Below are 19,129 nucleotides of genomic sequence, written 5' to 3' on the forward strand. Positions count from 1 at the left end.
ATTATTTACAATTCCCTTTTTTAGTCTTTCTTTTCACATTTAAGTATACCAAGTGTTAACCACTCCATTGGTTAACATGATTTCGTCCGTGTTTGAATAGGTGTGATCATAGATTTTCCTCTTTCATTAGCTTCTTCTTTCCTCACCTTTTGTGAGAGAGAACTATCACAAAGGACCATCTATTCTTGCCTCCATCTATGCATCGATCGCTCTTCGTTTATGCCTTTCGCAAGGAGCATTTTGGTGTGACAACGAAGTGAGGACGCGACACGATGAGCTAGCCCACCCATAATTGGATGTTACATTTACCTTGGGATTAGTCTAGGGCTTACCTTTTTTTTTTCACCGTCCATTCCGAGCTATTGGGAGTATCCAATATATTACTAGTGTTGATTAGGAGGTCACACTTTGAAAGCATTGGATGTATTTGTTTGTTTGTTTGATTTTGATTTAAAGTCTATTTTGCATAGAATTTTCTATTTTCATTTATTGGTAGAGCAAAACCTTGGTTTTTTAGCGATTTACATGAATTTGGAGTCCAAGAGGCTTAGATTTCATTGCTTTGATCCAAGGATTACCATAACACTTGTGATTAGGAGTGAAATTCACTCCAAAAACATGAGCATTGAGCTCCATTAGGTTGCATTAGAGTGGGATTTTGTTCATGCATTTCATAATTTCTCATAATTTAATCATGCATTGTTGGAATTGGTAGATTAGAAGCATGCTAAACCATAAAAAAATAACTAAAGATTACAAAAACTAGGCCAAACCAGCTCTTAGGTAGAGGATGTGAGTCCACAATCTCATGCAAAAAGACATGAGTCTGGACAAGTGAGCCTGAATACGTGTTGTGACCTGAGTCTAGACACGTGAACTGTGAGTCTAGACACATGGACTTGCAAACGTGAGCTTGGAGATGTTAATTTGTGTTGAAATATATAATGTACAAGTGATAAAGGGTGAGAGAAAGAGATCATGTAGGTGTGAACACACCCCTATATAAAGAGCAGGAGGTCTCACTTTTTGTAACACAACACAACCAACGCATGAAGGTGAAGGTTAAGCCAACTTTGGAGTGGTTGAAATAGAAGGTAATATAGAAGCTTTCTATACATCTTGTATTCTTGCTCTCTCTCATATATGTTGCTCTATCTTGCCATCAACTATTGCTTATGTTGTGCATATTCCCTATAATTTTGACATGATATTAGAGCCTTGCGAAGGCTAAGTTTCCCTTCAATCCCTTTTTCTCTTTCTCTCACTATCATAAGCCATTCACATCTTCATCAAACAAAAAGAAGGTGAGACGTAAAAAGGTATCAAAAAGGAAGGCAACAAAAGAGCTTCATCAAAGAGAAGGTTCTGTCATCATCAACAAGCTTTTGAAGCTTGAAAGAAGAAGAAGACATCCTCATCATCAAAACAAGAAGAAGAGGAGGTCAAAAAAAATTCCTTCAATGTTTTTTCCGTGATGGATGATCTTTGAAGGTGCATGGGAGCATCTTTGTGATCATTTGAAGTGTTGGAGTAGCGGTATTTGCTGTTGTTTTCTTTTCTTCGCTTCACAACCAAAGAAGGAGGAAGACAAAGGAAAGAGAGAAAAAAAAACACAGCCACCATCTCTGCAGTTCCATCAATGTTTTTTCAGCGACGGTCCGTTCGTAATTCCGTCCGTCTACATTTTTTCCGTCGACATCTTTCTTTGAAGCTTTGAGCCGTGAAGAAGAGTCATGGGAGCCTCTTTGCAAGCTTCTAAATCTATGGAGTCTCTACTGGGTGGGTCTTCTTAGGTCCACACGAGAAGAAGCGGGAAGTCTACAGCAGCTGCTACCATCGTCCATCCACAGCACGTCAGTCTCGTCGTCCGTGAACGACCGCCATATCACCGTCCGTCGACAATCGGAGTGTGTCGCCGGGTTTCTTCCACTGTAGCATCGGCATCGACGCCATCTCTCCTCTTTGCACAACGAGCTTTTCCAAAGCTCTTGTAGCTGTGTCCGGCAAGAGCGCAAGGCATTCAGCTACGGTGCATCCACGCAGCAGCAGCAGCAGCGTGCGTTTTTTTTCACACATACACACAAAAAACGCATACTCTCAAAGGTTTAAAAACCTGTGTTTTTTTTTCATCAGTTTTTTTTTTTAACTCCACCCTCTTTTCTAAGGTTTTGGAAACCTTCAAAGCACTCGGCTTTAAACCTTTCAAAGGATTTCTTTAAACCCTTCTACAAGGTTTTCCTTAAAACCTTTTGCTCTAAGGTTCTCAATAGGTTTTTTCTCTAAGTCCTCAGAGGTTCTACAAAAAAAATTTCTCATTTCTTTCAATCTTGAGGCAAGCGACAGAAGAAATTATTATTTGTGCCTTTCAAAGCACTCAGCTTTAAACCTTTATTTGAGGCAATCTTGAAAGTTTTTGGAAACCTTTCAAAGCACTCAGCTTTAAACCTTTCAAAGGTTTTCTTTAAACCCTTCTACAAGGTTTTCCTTAAACCTTTTGCTCTAAGGTTCTCAATAGCTTTTTTCTCTAAGTCCTGAGAGGTTCTACAATTTGAATTTTGATCTTAAAATTTTTTGATGAACTCATGTGCATGGAAGTCATCTATTGTATTGTAATGGAGTTAGACACTGCCCTTGTGTTGATAAACAAGTGGTAAGACCTCTCCTAAATCAATGTTCACATTGGTGTATGTATTTCTACATCATAATAAAGTGAAAGGTGGAAGCAAGAAGCATATTAAGAAGCATGTGCATAAGCTAAGGAAGCTAGCATGATTGGAAGGAGACATGTATGCATGAAGCGTGTCTACCACCACGAGAAAGGATTGGAGAAGCACGAAGATACAACCAATGAAGCCAATGTAATGAAGAATGGTACATCCAAATCCCACTTGAAGATTGTCTTTTGCAAGAAGATGGTTTCATCAAAGTGAAGGATCAACAAGGGTGGTGCATGAAACCACTATAAAAGACATGGTACCAAAGATGTTACTAAGGTTGAGGGGAATTATATAAATTTCTCAAATGTTCAAGATAAGCAACTCTTCTAGTTGAGGAGTGGAGCATGTTTTCTAGAATTGGAAGTAAACCACATTTCTCTATAACTGATCACTTTTGTAAGAGCCTAATTTATAAAGGCTACCTACCTTGTCATCTATCCTATGGTTGAGAGGGGGTCATTTTGTTCTTGTATGTCTAATGCTCATCTTTCTCCATGTTTGGCATTGTCCCATGATGGCATTGAGAGGGGGTGTTGAAATATATGATGTACAAGTGATAAAGGGTGAGATAAAGAGGTCATGTAGGTGTGAACACACCCCAAATAAAGTGGGCATATGGGTGAAAAAGGGATCTAGGATTAGTCCAACCCTAGCCCTTGGTGGACCCTATATAAAGGGTAGGAGGCCTCACTTTTTGTAACACAACACAACACAACCAACACATGAAGGTGAAGGTTAAGCCAACTTTGGAGTGGTTGAAATAGAAGATAATATAGAAGCTTTCTCTACATCTTGTGTTCTTTCTCTCGCTCATATATGTTGCTCTATCTTGCCATCAACTATTGCTTCCATTGTGCATACTCCCCATAATTTTGATAGTTTGGAGGTAGGTATACCTAATATAGTACGAGTGAATTATTACTGCTATAAAGACTTGTATGGGCGAATTATTACTACCATAAAGACTCGTACGAACACACCTACCCATGTTCTTGGAAGATTTTCTTGTCATAAAATTTGTATAAAGGATTCTTATAATTCATAATTATTAGAAAATTAAGTACACTTGTTACCCAATAATTGCACACCAAGCTTGTCATAAGTCTAGTTCCTAGATTTTCATGTCCCAAGTAGGCTTCATTTCATACAAGGGAAGTACGTGAGTCGATTTTATATCAAAAAGGTGTGTGAGCATGCATGCATGAACCTACATACATGAACCTGGAGATGTGAGTCTAGAGATGTGAACTTGGACACGTGAGCCCAGAGACGTGATCCTGAACACGTGAATCTATAGACGTGAGCATAGAGATGTAAACCTAGACACATGATTCTACCTAGGTGAGCCTAGAGATATGAACCTAGATAGGTGAGTCTAAAACCATTCACAGACCTACATTAGAAATACCAAGTGAACCTGATTTGGACTAATGGTTGGAAACGATAATATATAATTGGAGTGCATCAAACTACACCTCAAACCTACCAACCCTTCGATCTCAGCAAATGACCATCACTTAGTAGAATGCTCCCATGTTAAGAAGGTTAGACTCCTTCAGGTCCACCTCAAGCGAGGAGATTTGGGAGGAAATGAGCCAACAAAACACAAATGTACGTATCGAAACACTTGGAAATAGAAGCCGCCATGGGCCTCTCTAAGCTTTCGATTCACCAACTAGCTTTGTTAACAGCACCTTAAATTTTATGAAGAAGAAGTTTAACCACTCTATTTTTGGGCACAGCTCCAGTGAAGGAGCGGGAGTAAGACCTGGAACCTAAAGGTTTGTTCCCATAGGAAGCAGTCAAACCATGTCAAACGCCACAATGTGTCAAACATTTGGTGTTGATCTTGAGGTGAGTTTATCCCAAGTAGCCCATCAGCCGTAATTTAAACGAGACATGTCTCTTTTTCCCTACCACCAGGGATAAATGTTCCATAGTACACGCAATATCAAGCGTGCACAGTGCAAGTAAGAGTCCCTCTTTCCATAGGATCCCATTATAGAAGCGCCTTTACCACGGAGCCAAGTTCCATTTCTTCTCCGTTTTTGGATGAGGGGACAAGTAACATAGGGAGGGGTAAGGAGCCAATGTCTAGGACTACCTCAACACAAAGAGATCCACAAGGATATTCGCAAAATGTGTCCTCAGTCTCAGCAGCAAGCCTATAGTCTCAAAGCCAACTTAGCGGAGGATAAGGTGCCATTAGAAACTACACAGCCCAACCCCATAAGCCAAGAGATGTTATACTCTGAAAACAAAGGGTTTCATGCAACCACCTCCTTTTACGTTTCATCACTATGTGAATACACAAAAGATATGATAAGGATGGTGTTTGGATGGGAAGAAGGGTTGTAACCAACATAGTATCTAGAGACTCAAAGTTGGGAAAAACCAAACCAATCCATATCTTAAGGATGATGACTAAATTTTATGGAACTCGAGATCTCATTCACTACATAAAGTTAGGGTTTTGCTATATTTAGTAGAGAATAAGCTCTGTGTGAAACATATATTTAGAGCTAAATCTATAAGAACCTACAAGAGCTTTCTAGTGACATCTCTCTTCAAGCAACACCAATCTCTCTCAAACGCAATAATAGTAGGGTCCTAGACGTACAACCTTAGAGTGGATAGAAGAACAGAAGAGCATGAAAAGTAATAATAAAGCAAACTCTCTCAATAGTAGATTTTGAGTGTTGCTACAACCATAAGAGAGGAGTGAGAGTTTCAACCAATGGATCAGTCCTTTATAACTACAAAACGAGTAGTGGTTTCTCAAGATAGTAATCTATAGCTTGTAGTTCATTGTCCTCCTCAATGAAATAGTGAGCTACAACTATAAGAGTTGGACCATATTACATTGCTTTTTGCAATGCCTTCCATACCCCCATACCCAAGACAAAAAGGACAACCAAAAATGCCCATGAACAAATTGGGACGCTACTTTGAAAGCAACAAAATGAACGTTGTGTTACCTATCACCATGGGTCGAGGCATCCTCACCAATGAGTCTAACATAACCACTCGAACCGCTTCAGTTGCAAAGCATGCAATGCAGAATCTCACACCACATTAATTGATAGCTGTAGAGCTTGTACGAAGATGTTGGATTGGTGAAGACAAGGACCAAGAATATGAGCCCCTTCTGAAGCCTGTCGATTTGTGAGAATTGGATTCACGTTCTTACAACCATGGACACTCTTCCACGGAAGCTTGGGACATGGTTTACACAATTAGTGGTGCCGAAATCACATCCATGTTTGTGCTCGACGCATTCAAGATAGAACCAACAATGGAACCAACTCGCCTTGAGTTAGAGTTCCCCCAAAAAGGCCACTTACCTGTATGGCCCACCTTGGTTGACACCGAGGCTAGTCACTACGTGTTGTCTTGGGAGACCTAGACCTCATTAGGCCACCCACTCCTCGCACCACCCACAACCAACAATCATTATTACAGTAAATAATTTCCAATCTATGATAATTGGTTATTTTGAAACAGAGTTTCTTATTGGATCTAAAATTTGCATTGTGCAAGTTTATGTTACCCTCACAGCAGGTACATTGAAATAGAGCATCATCCTCAATAAGGGATGGATCATGGCCGTAGAATGCATCATCTCATCAACTTGTGAAAAAGGACGAAAACGCCCAAGGAATGGTTACCATAATCCTGGTGGATGAGGGCACCCTGAACTTATCAACATCCCAAGACCTCTTCCAATTATAGGCCACCACCTCTAACACTACACAACATTCTCGCCTCGCCACGTCGGCCACCCCCTCCAATGTTAAGATATCAAGCTCAACTAATGCTATGGAGGACATTGATGACCTACCTAGGTGATAGCTTTCGCATCTACACCACTGGCATGGTTGGTGAGATTATGGTGATATGCGGCCAGTGGGAAGACAGGCTATGTGACAACCATTTGAGATTACTAGATACTGGCATAGTTATAGCGCCAGCTCATTTAGTCGGGTTCACATTATGGACCAACCCTTGTATGTTGTAGTAGTTGAGTACTAACCCATATTGTGTGTACTCTTATCTTTATGTTATGTTGGTTGAGTAGAGAAGAAGAAGATAGAAGATAATTCAGCTATCCATCTCTCTCTTGTGTCTTGCTCTCTCTTGTGTGTGTGTGTTTGCTTGCTAGGGTTTAAATCTCTCCCTCTCCCCCACATTCTCTTTATGGTATTAGAGCTTGGTTTGTGTGAGAGCTAAGGAGGCAAGCAAGAGGCAAGAACAAGCAAGGAAGAAAGTGGTACTACACGGGTAAGAGCACCATCATCTCTTTCCCCTTCTTGGTTTAGGTACAACACCTCCTCAGTAGCTCTGGTAGCTACACATCTCCGATTGAGGAGCTGTCTTTGCAGGAGCGGAGCTACAGAGCAGGTATACTGTCCTATTGGACAATGTTCTATTGGACAGAGTTTTGTCGACCAGAATCGCGTTTCGGGCGCGTTATTGTAGTATGCAATAGTGCATTTTGGAAGTGCAGACAAGGTTCGCACATGTATTGTTGATACTGGGTGTATGTACATGTACTCTGGTCACATTTGGTGACACACAGGCTAGCTGAAGTAGTGCTGCTACAGCAGTTATAAGAGATATTGTTGTATTACAGGTTGCATATAGAAGTTGTCTGTTTGCAAGTTATTTGATTGCTACAGGAAAACATGTCTAACAAAATTTAATCAGATTGTTAGTGAAAAGCTGGATAAGAATAACTTCCATGCCTGGAAGTTCAGAATGATCAATTTGGGATTATGTAGAAGGAGACAATGAGGAGCCTTCAGAGTTGTCTGAGCAGAACGCTACTCCTGCAGATATAAAAGCATTCAAGGATTGGAATCAGGGTCCAAGAAAAGTCATGTACTGGCTTTCAATTAGTGTCACAAACACTGTGATAAGACACATATACAGGATGCAAACACTCCAGCAGTTGCATGGCAGAATCTGGTTCATATGTTCCAAACTAGCACAAAGGCAAGGAAGTTACAGTTAAAGCAAGAGTTACATAATGTGGAAAAGAAAAGCGTGTCCATCAATGAATATGCCTTAAAGATCAAGGGCATTGTTGAATCCCTTGGGTCTATCAATGTATCAGTGGAGGATGATGATTTGGTGTGTCTATCTAAAGGCTTGGCAAAGAGTACAAGCCATTCAAGACGTCCATTGCAGTTAGGGAGAATATTCCTAACTTTCGGGACTTGATATCTATGCTGATCATAGAAGAAAAGTTTTAGGCGAGGATTCTTCTTCACAAAGCAAGAACACATCAGAACAAGCCTTCTACTCTAATTCAGGTAGAGGCAAAGATAGAGGTCGTGGTCAAGGCCAAGGTGGTGGGTGACAAGGAAATCAGAATTCTGGACAACAACAGTCCAATGATTTACAGCAACAATCATACACAGGTGGAAGAGGCTAGTCTAGAGGTAGGGGGAGCCAAAGAGGCCGAGGTGGTTGTTGGCAAAGAAATCAAAATGCAAATAGCGTAGAGTGCTATTACTGTAGCAAACCAAGACACATGGCAAAGGACTACTATAAAAAGCAGAATGACATTAAAAGTGGGAAGTTACAGCAAGGCAACTATGCATCATCTAGCAAACATGGAGGTGATGACAGAAGTGAGCAGCTGTTTGTGATGCAACACATGCTTAGTTCCATAACAGGGGATGTGTCAGGATCTCAAGATATATGGTATGTGGATTCTGGCGCCTCTAACTACATGACCAGTCATGCTAAGTGGTTTAGAGATATACAGAAAAAAGAAAAACCAGGTTATGTAGAAACAGGTGATGATACTGCAAATGTTGGTAAAGTGCCTTGTCTATGATGCAGGATGGCAAAATGAAGTACTTGGCTGATGTACTTCATGTTTCGAATATTAAAAAGAACCTGGTTTCTATTGGATAGATGGTTGAGTAGGGTCTGCAAAGTGAGGTTTAATCCTCAAGGATGTTTTGTGGAAGACTTCAAAAATAAGTGTCGCTTGGTTGCAAAGGGTAACAGAAATGGCAGGATGTTTACTTTGGATGTGAACATGCCTGAGATAAAGACATCCATGTTTGCACATGGAAAATATGATTGCAGGTTTGCCAAAGTTTAAGGTTGACGGTATGCATAAGGTATGTGAAGCATGCCAACTTGGTAAGCAGGCTAAACATGCTTTCCCACATGAAAAGAATGTCAGTGCAAGGCCATTGGATGTCATACATTCAGATGTATGGGGACCGACCAAGACTGCAACAATTGCAGGTTATAGGTACTATTATGTTACATTCATTGATGACCACACTAGGAAAGAGTGGGTTTATTTCATGAAGGAGAAAAGTGAGGTGTTTTCTCACTTTCAGATATTTAAAGCCTTCGTCGAGAAGGAAAAAGGCATGCAAATAAAATGCCTAAGATCAGAAGGTGGGGGAGAATATTTCTCCAATGAGTTCAGCAATTTCTTGAGAAAGCAGGGAATCAAGAGGCAATTTACATGCAGGTACACTCCGCAAAACAGAATGGTGTTGCAGAAAGGAAAAACGGACACATTGCAAAATTGGCACATGCCTTGATAGCTGAAAAGAATATGCCACATTACTTTTAGGCAGAAGCAGTAGAGCAACTGCGGTGTACATTATGAATAGGACACCCACTACAGCTATTCATATGGTATGACTCTTGAATAGAAGTTTACAGGCATAAGACCGAATGTGTCTCACTTGAAAGTGTTTGGGTGTATTCTATATATACATGTTCCTGATGAAGTGAGAACAAAGTTGGATCCAAAGGCAGAGAAATGCATCTTCATTGGTTATGCTATAGAGCAAAAAGGTTATAGATGCTATAACCCTACCACTCATGAGATGAGAGTAAGTAGAGATGTTATCTTCGATGAGATGAGTAGCTGGTATGCACCAGTAGTGAAGGCAACAGAAGATACAGATGTAAGAAGTGCTGATGTTGCACCACATGTAGAGCAGCAATCACAGGTGTTGAGTGGACCTAGGGAGTCCTCGAGCAGTGGATCCAATGTTAGTCCATGGTCAAGCAGGTTGAGAAATGATACAGGTACACATGTATCACAAAAAGGGAAGGAAAAGGTAGATCAACCTTTTGTGCCTGATCTGTCAACAGGTCACTCATATGTGGATGGTGACTCTAGTAGCTCTGAGCAGAGCCTTGATGAGGAGCTTGGCATTCCGTCTGTGGTTACTCCTGGTGTAAGGAGAACCATAGCTATTTTGAAGACACCTGGCAGTGATCCAGGTGTACGCAGGTCTATAAGGGTTAGATACCCTGTTGAGACAGGTTGAGATATGACAGATATACATCCCATCATTATGCTTACATGGTAAAAGCAATACATGAGGTTGAGCCTACTTGCTTTGAGCAGGCAATTGGAAATAAGAAATGGGAAGATGCCATGGATGAGGAGATGGCAGCATTGGATGCCAATGCAACATGGGAGTTAGTACCTTTGCCTAAGGAAAAGAAGGCAATTGGATGTAAGTAGGTGTATAAAGTCAAGTACAATGCTGATGGTTCAGTGAGCAGGTACAAGGCAAGATTGGTTGCCAAAGGCTGTGCGCAGACTTATGGCATAGACTATGAGGAGACATTCAGCCCGGTTGCAAGAATGGCAACCGTGAGAGCTATCATTGCTATGGCTGCATAGCGAAGGGTTGGTCTTTACATCAAATGGATGTAAAGAATGCTTTCTTGCATGGTGATTTGCAAGAAGAAGTGTACATGATGCAGCCACCAGGTTATGAGAGTGATTCACATCCAGATTTTGTGGTGTATAGGTTACGCAAAGCCTTGTATGGCTTGAAGTAGGCACCCAGAGCATGGTCAAACAAGATCGGGGAGTATCTTGTGAGTTAGTTTATGCAGGCCCCTAGGAAGCCACACTTGGATGCAGCTAGATGGATCCTCAGGTACATAAAGTCCACCGTTGATTATGGACTTTTCTATGAGGCTGGTACAGAGATACAGTTCATGGGTACATAGATGCTGATTGGGCTCGTAGTATTGCAAAACAGGAGATCTACCAGTAGTTTTATGTTCTCATTTGGGAGTGTTGCTGTGAGTTGGAGCAATAAGAAGCAACCAACAGTTGCCTTGTCGAGTACAGAGGCAAAGTACAGGGGTGTTACTGTGGCAGCTTGTGAGGTAGCTTGGTTTCAGAAGCTACTTGGTGACATGGGAGAGCCCGTGGATAGGGCAGTTGTCATATATTGTGACAACATGAGTAGCATACAGTTGGCCAGTAACCCAACATATTATGCTAGAACGAAGCACATTGAGGTGCATTATCACTTTGTGAGGGAGAAGGTTTTAGCAAGAGATGTAGATCTAGTATATGGCAGCACAGAGGATCGATCAGGTGGTTGACATCTTCACGAAGGAATTGGGCACAGAGAAGCGCCACAGGTTTAGGAGCTTACTTGGAGTGCACAGTGTGGAGTTGAGCTCAAGGGGGAGTGTTGAGATATCGAGCTCAACTAGTGCTACGGCGGCCATTGATGACCCACCTAGGTGATAGCTTCCACATCTACACCACTGTCATGGTTGGTGAGATTATGGGTGATATGCAGCCAGTGGGATGACAGGCTATGTGACAGCCATTTTGGATTCCTAGATACTGGCATAGTTATAGCACCAGCTCATTTAGTCGGGTTCACATTATGGACCAACCCTTGTATGTTGTAGTAGTTGAGTACTAACCCATATAGTGTGTACTCTTATCTTTATGTTATGTTAGTTGAGTAGAGAAGAAGAAGATAGAAGAAAATTCAGCTATCCATCTCTCTCTTGTGTCTTGCTCTCTCTTGTGTGTGTGTTTTTGCTTGCTAGGGTTTGAAGCTCTCCCTCTCCCCCACATTCTCTTTATCCAACTCTATGGGAGAACCAAAACCTCACCAATAAGATGAATACCACCCCCAAAATCTCAACCTCAGCAACCCTTCATCACGAAGGCCACTAAGAAAGAATGGGTACCCAAGAGCACCCTGGCTAGCCAGAGAAAGTACGATGCTCGTGTAAGGAACTGGTAGAGCCACTATTTGGCCCAAAGTCCAATCATGAGTGGAGATTTGCTAATTGGGTGCCCAAAGCATTAAATTTTTTCCCAAATCCCGAGCCCCATGGTCCTTATCAAGTTGCTAGAACCCTAGGGCTTCTAAGAAGGGAACCCATGTCTAGGTTCCACAAACCTCTCCATCCCTACCTCGGAAGCCAAAAAGATCTAGGCGTGAAGGCCTCAGTGCCTAGTACCACCCTATAAGTCTATGCTTCACTGGATCCCAACAAAATGGCTAGAAGCACAAGGATTCTACAAAGAAAACCCCCACATTTGGGTGCCAAAATCAAAGAAACCCATCAGACCCTATAAATGCACCCTCAAATATCAAATCCAAGTGGGTGTGGAGACCCAAAGCCATGCATCTCCAAAGCTTAAGCAGGAATGGAGAGAAGTGGCCTCCACCTTGACTCGTGTGATGACACCACCTTTAGAAAAGTCGAAAGAACCTGTGGACTTAGAGCAAAAGAGGCAACACCTTGTTCATGTGCAGTGGCCCTACTCATCCCTATTCCAATCAAAGAAGAGCCGCCCATGGTGCTAAACCCCAAAGAGAACTGTGCACGCACTATTGTGGCATTGTCAAGCAACTGCCCGCCCCGCAGGGCTCAAAAAGATCACCACGACCCCACAACACCTCTATGTGCCATGCTGCAACACCCACCAAGTCACAAGCTGAAACTGGAAAGACAACTCTCAATCAAACGCACTAGCAAAGCTAGTCACTCACGATGATGTCCAAGATTTCGTGGTGGATGGATAAATGATTCTCTGTCCTCACTTGCTAAGCACACACACAGTAAGCCTCAAAACTTTAAGCCCATGTGTACATATGCAATGTAGCCCTCCCGCTTATGTATACAATTACTACCCTCGTTGGGAATGAATAAAAAATAAAAAAACACAAAAACATATCAAGGATCGTTTAAAAAAACTAAAAACACGCACGTGCACCATTGCACACGTACATGTGCACATATATTCACACATTTACAACACTAGCATCCCCATGTGAACCCACCCCTTGCGCACGAACATGCACACATGCATTCATGTGCACACATGCACACCTAGAGCTAGGAGCTGCACATGGCCTTGTTATCTATAATGGGATGTCCTAATGGCCCTCCTCTGACACCCTCACTTCCTTCCCTTACTTCGGAGGTACCAGCATCGTGGACTACTTGATGGGATCTCCAGCTTTGGCACACCTTCTCCCCGACTTCTGCATCCCACCATCCCACCTACCCACCCTCACATCATAGACATTCTCCACACATCTGCCACCACTTCTTTCATCTACAAACAATGATCTACCACCAGGCCACCTTGCGGTTCCATGCCCCATAACTATTGGTATGATAACGAATGTTGAGCCACACGCTCCCATCTTAAGTATGAGGCACGGATTGGGTAAATCATGAAGCGATTTCCATTTCATTTTGGGGAGTTGTGCTTACACTTAGGGTGTTGAGTGAGGTAAAGGCCTCGTAGGGGTCGTGAAGGTACTGGCCGGTTGGGACCACAAATTACGTTTCGAGTTTGCGATTTGGGAGTGCATCAATTGTAGCTAGGATTTTCATCGGCTTCATCGTCATTGAAAGAAGTGACTCGGGATGGCTCCCGGGTTAGTCTTGGCTATGGTCATAGAATCTTTGGCAAAGGGACATCTCATCATGGGATGTGTCTTCCATGTACATAAGTTGACTTTGAGCGTTCGATCCCGTTTGGGGATGTAGACATGATTTGTGTCCCAATCATGGACTAGTCATGTCAATCTCATAAAGGTCCTTCCTCCAAGATGTTGTCAATCATAGCCACCGTGAACGAAAGTCCATGACTACAAATGTTAAAGCTCATGTCACGGGATTTTAATATCCTAGCACGTCCTTGTGATAAGGCTTACGCCAGCACCCCCATCTAGGATGGCGGTGATTGCATGTCTTTCATAGGAAATGGGAAGGGTCACGTTTGTGGCATCACTTTTAAAGTAGTGGCCTAGCGCATTTACTCGAATTGTCGGTGCACCAGTATTTCAGGATGATGGGGCTCAGATTCATTTGAGGTATCTAAGTTATCTCTCTCCTCTATGAAAGCGTTTGTTAAGATGATGTGGTCTTTGTTAAGCTACTTCGGATGGTAACCCGATCTTCACCTTTTCCAATGTGCTTAGAGCGTTGTTTCTTTTTGGATGGGTCACATTCGGAAGCTAAGGTGTTGGAGTGCTTTGGCCTTCTTGAGTTTGGCCTGCAAACCGTGTGACTACATTCAATGGGACAGTGGATATCTTCCCATGTTTAACGCTCAACACATTGAGGGATGGCATGCCTTCGACCATGGAGTGAGGAACTGATTGCAAAGGGAAATCCTTGAAGTAATGGTCGATTCCATAGCCATGACATTGTGGTGTCAAAGGGAAAGCGTTTCTTCTAAGGGAATTTAGCCACACTATGGGGTCCTTGGAAGAGGAAACACTGAAGAGGTGGTTTCCCTAAAGGTGCACTGATGGTGTGCACAATTGGTTTAGGGTCCATGTGAGGCTCAATGTTTTCCTTTCTTCACAACGTGAATCGAGGTACTTAATATATGCTATGTAGTCACGTAAGATTTCCTTTGGTTTTTGTTCCAATTTGAACAATTGGATAAGTGGGCTCCATTTGGGCTCGTAGGGTGCAAATCCACGAGTGAAGGCCTCTCTTGTGTAGTCAAAGGAAAGTCGAAAAACTCGTTATAAAGGGTGATTCTCTACTTGTTGTAAGGCAGGTACAAGGTACTTGGAAGGTTAACAAAGATGAGATGAAAAGTTGGTTTTTTAAGGTGAGAAAGCTCCTAAGTTGTTTTCAAGCCTTTCAGATTTGGCATGTGTCCAGGGAAGAAAACAAGAGAGCACATGAGTTAGCTGAGCAGGTTTTCACCAAGGATGTACATGCTGTGATAGTCCAGAGACCTATGTATCAAGACAAAGAATCTCTTTATGAAGAAGAGCACATTATGTTGAAAGGTTTTGCACAGAGAGAGTTGGATGCTTCTAAAATAAAGGCAATGTCAGAAGAGCTATGAAGTATGTGTTGATCGGTGATGTACTATATCATAAAGGAACAGATGGTGTTTTGAGAAGGGTTCTATGTCAAGATGAAATTTAGGATTGTTTGAGGACCTGCCATGAAGAAGGGTGTGGAGGTCACTAAGGAGTTGATATCACAAGTAGAAAAATATTGACATCAAAGCTTATGTGGCCTAGTATGAACAGAGACATCCACCATTGGTGCAGAAGTTGCCATGAATGTCAAGCATTTCAGAAAAGGGTGTTAATGTCTGAACCCATGCATCACATAATGAGCTATGGAGCCTTTGATAAGTGGGGGATAGATGTAATTGGACCTCTCCTAGGAACCACAAGCAGAAAGCATTACATTATCACTGTAGTGGATTACTTGACTAGTTGGCAAGAAGCTAGAGCAACCAACGATGCCACAGCTCAGCAAGTTTGCAAGTTTGTCTATGAGATGATTCGTTGTAGGTTTGGTATTCCTTTAGAGCTGGTCAATGACCAAAGAAGGGAATTTAGAGCTAAGATCAGATGGGAAGGACCTTACATTGTGCATGAAGCTTTCCCTAATGGGACATATCATTGCAAGATCTTTAGGGCTAGATGCATCATGCCAGCAAAGTCAATGGTCTGAGATTGAGACCATACCATATTAGAATTATGTAAGACAGGTGACACAGTGAAACACTTAAAAGTGTTTCACCCAGGGGTTGGGGCAATATGTGAGAGAAATCCAGAACCCAATCCAAATATGATGAAAAGGAACTAAATAAACCTGATGAGTAAGTTTGGAACCTTAGGGAAGAGTAGGGCATTGCATGGCCACCTACAACTAGTGAATCAGATGTTGCTAGCTACAGTTAAGTAAGTAGTGAACTGCTACATGGATAATAGGGTAACGAGGTAGTTGACAGGGATGCATTAGGTGCATAGAAGCAACAAGAGTAAGGGGGAGAAGCAATTGTGAGCAAGAAGGTAGAGAGAGCTAAAGGATTTGGGTTGTGATATAGTGTTCCTGAAGAAGCTCATTGGGATTTTGTTTTGCTTGAGAGACAACACGGGATTGGTTTGGAAAGGCTTGGTGTAGCCAGAGCAGAGAGAGTAGGGATGACAGAGAGTCTTGTAGGAAGATGGAATCCTAAGATCTCTGGATTGCGACTATGTAAGAACTTGGATATCTCCAAAGCTTTACCCGATCATTCCTCTTTGTGTTGAAGTTTTCGACTTGTTGTAACTGGTGATTGATTCAGTTAGATGTCCTTGAAGAATTCCTAGAATATAAGTGAAGAATCTTTTCTAGTTTCTAGTGTTCCTTCTGTCTTTTACATTAGAACCACAAATCTTAGTGGTGTTGAGATAGTCTCAGTCTTATATCTATCCACATAAGATTTGATTGCCTAGAGTTTATGAGTTCCTAGGCTTTGGTATTATCTGTGTTGTTTTGAAGAGTTTGTTGAAGAGAACCACCTGATTGAAGAGATGACGTGTGTTGAATCAATTCTGTCTCGGTTAGCTTGTGTTTGAGTCAACAAGTTCTGAAAAGAGGCAGCTTGATCTGCTATGTGTTAGGATAGGTCAGCTGAGGTTGTTAAAGTATTGGTCCGATCTTGTTTAATTCTTATGAGGTCTAGGCTAACAATCAAAACCAATCAGAAGTCAGTCTGCCAGGTTGAGCACTACTAGGGGGTCTAGGTGTCAGTTGAGGACTGTGTCAGGTCGTGAGAAGGGAATTGGCCTGGATCAGCTAAGGCCCAATAGGAGTCAATCATGGCTCTTTTGGAGTGGTTTTACCCCCTTTGTGTTGGAGAGGAAAGTTTTGAGTCAAGTTTGGCAATCGGCTGTCAGCAGTTAGGCAGAGTTGAGGGGAAAGGAATTCCAAAGTCAGAAGACTATCAGCTACTGTCAGCTATGAGTGTAACGAGTTGAATCTTGGAGAGATTTGAAGTGTTTAGGGGTTAGGAAGAGTCGAAAGGCCTTTATCTTACTAGGAAAGATTTCTGAGTCAATTTTAGTTTGTTTCTGTTAGTCGGGTTTGGTCCAATCAAAACAGTTAAATTGGTGTCAGCATAAGGTCAGGGGAGGATCGGCAAGGGTTCAGGCAGGTGCTAGGGTTGTGGATTTCAAGTTAGCTGATGTTGGATGATAGTAGAGGATCTTGGAGGACATATTTTGGAAGAAAGTGAGCGTCAACATTCGGAACCAGGTATATAGTCAACAGAGAGTCAACATTTGATCTATCTGTGCAACTGAGAGTGTTACTAGTCAGTTGGTAGTCAACTGAGGTTAACTGGGCCATATAGGAGGAAGTTTAGAAGTGTCAGAGGTCAATGCTGACTTGGGAGGACATGTGGAGTTGTCAGCTGAATCAGATTAGAGAGATTTGAGTGTTTTGGTGTCAGATTTGGTCAGCTAGAGGACTGGGGAGAGCAGCAGGTTTGATTGATGCCTTTAGAGCTAGGATTTTAGTATCTCTCAATTCTAATTCTTTTGCATTTTAATCTTGTGTGTCTGTTGGTGGTGTTATAGAGGCCATCACCCAGCTACCTCACAACGTCAATGTTTGGTGTGCGAGAAAGTCAAATTTGATAGGCACAAACTTGGTTTGCTTCATCCCTTGCGCCCATTCCACATGAACCATGGAAAAGCATTGCCATGTATTTTATTATGGATCGAATGAAATCTGCACATGGTAATGATGCTATTTATAGTGTTATTGATCGATTTAGCAAACAGACACACTTTATTCCTGTGAGGAAAAGAATTAGGCTAAAACACATGGATAAATTATTCTTGGCTCAGATATCATGGGGGATAGAGACCCTCGAACAACCAGTTTATTTTGGCGGACATTGTTTGATAACACAAGCACAAAGCTGAATTTTTCATTAGCTTATCATCCTCAAACGGATGGTCAAAGTGAGATAGTAAAGTCAGCCATACTTAATCTACTCAAATGTTATGTATCTGAGCCAAAATCGGATTGGGAGAAATATTTACCCCTGGTTGAGTTTGCATAGAACACCATGGTGCATTCCTCAACTAGGAAGGCTCCACTTGAGACCGTTTATGGCAGGGTGGTATTACCACCTATCTTACGAACCAAATATGAAATTTTTGCAGCAGATGAGTATGTGAGAGATTTGGATACTGCATTTGCACAAGTACGAACAGCCATAGAAAGATCTCAAACTTAGCATTAAAACGTAGCTGACAAGCACAGGAGAGAGGTAATCTTCAAAGAAGGTGATTGGGTATTACTTAAGTTCAAGAAAGCACGACTTCAGAAGGTGATTGGGTATTACTTAAGTTCAAGAAAGCACGACTTCAGAAGGTGATTGGGTAAAGAGGGCCGATATCCTAAGCCTTCGAGCGGGTATTATGGGCCATTCCAAATTTTACACAAGATAAATGAAGCGGCTTATACATTGGTACTACTCGATCATTGGAAAATACATAATGCTTTTCATGTCAGCTTGTTGAGGCCTTACGTGGGGCCACCTCCTATGGAACGAGCTTTGGAAGATCCACTAGAGGCGGATGAACTTGAGGAGGTATTACATCCTGAGCAGATAGTTTTTCACAAAGAGCGTAAGCATGCGAGAGGCAAGCTTGTACGCCACCATCTTGTGAAGTTTAAAAACTATTCAGCTATGGATGCAAAATGGATTGACGAGGATTACTTTCACGATTATCCAGAGCTTTGATGGCCTATCTAGAAGCTTTTTAGTTGCAGTTAACTGCTTAAAAGCCGAGGGGAGAATGTCACAAAACCCCTCATTGCTTCTATTTCTGATTGTGCTTGTGTGGCATATGGAGCGTGACATGATAGTACATGTGTGGCCTAAGGAACCTAACATGATAGTACATGTATGCCATATGGAGCCTAACATGGTGTGTTTTCCCAGGACTAGCTATCCTAGTGTTCACTTTGTATTTATCTTTTAGGAAGGTTCCAAAAGAATTCTAGATCCCTGAACATTTTACCTCATTGATACAATTGAGCATATGGGTGTATCTTCCAGTTTAATTGCACTCGTGTGTGCATGTCCTTAATTTTATTTTTGCATGATTTGTTTTGTTTGCCTGGACAATGCCGTAGATTATTGCCTGTGTTGTCCATGGGGCCAAGGATTTCTGGGCACCCTGTGGACGTGTATGCACACTTGTCTTAATCTGACAGGTGGTCTACATGTGTTTTGCGGGTGGTAAGTGCTTTCCAAAACTTAATTTACAACTTTATGTTTTCATATGCTAATAAGTATGGGTGCAGGTTCACAT

This window comes from Cibotium barometz, chromosome 1 (genome assembly GCF_041138505.1).
Source record: "Cibotium barometz isolate CiBa-2024 chromosome 1, ASM4113850v1, whole genome shotgun sequence".
Taxonomy (NCBI): domain Eukaryota; kingdom Viridiplantae; phylum Streptophyta; class Polypodiopsida; order Cyatheales; family Cibotiaceae; genus Cibotium; species Cibotium barometz.